The sequence below is a fragment of the Octopus bimaculoides genome, chromosome 11 (genome assembly GCF_001194135.2).
Source record: "Octopus bimaculoides isolate UCB-OBI-ISO-001 chromosome 11, ASM119413v2, whole genome shotgun sequence".
Taxonomy (NCBI): domain Eukaryota; kingdom Metazoa; phylum Mollusca; class Cephalopoda; order Octopoda; family Octopodidae; genus Octopus; species Octopus bimaculoides.
In genome coordinates, this window is record NC_068991.1 from 39,707,458 (window position 1) to 39,708,149 (window position 692).

Sequence of the window (692 nt, forward strand, 5' to 3'; positions counted from 1 at the left end):
AATTTTTTTTTATACATGTGTGTGTGTGTGTGTGTGTGTGTGTATGTATATATGATATATATATATGGATAAGAGAAATGAAAAATGGAGACAAATATACAGGATGTTATTTAAATAATTTTGTGCGTTTATCACCGTTTTCCATTTCTCTTATGTTCTTCAAAACACGCCTCACTTTTCCTTGGAATTGTTACCCATGTATGTAATAGCTAGTAAAATCTCAAGAAGAGATCAGAGTAATAACTATACCAAGAAGTAAAGTTAATCGCCACATCGAAGTGGCTGTTCCATGTTACTACTAGTTTAACATGCAATTTTTGCGTGGGACAAAGCATATGTGTGTGCTAACAAGCTTGCATCTATACCACACATTTATAGGTTCAGTTCCACTATGTGACACCTTGGGCAAGTGTCTTCTCTTGTAGCCTCGGGCTGACCAAAGCCCCGTGAGTGGATTTGGTAGACGGAAACTGAAAGAAGCCCGTCACGTATATGTGTGTGTGTATTACTTTGTGTCTGTGTCTGCCCTCTTCACCGCTTGACAACCGATGCTGGTGTGTTTACGTCCCTGTAACTTAGCGGTGCGGCAAGAGAGCCCTGGGATCGATTCATTCGACTAAAAATTCAAGACGATGCCCAGCATAACCGCATTCTAATAACTGAAACAATATATATACATATATATATATATA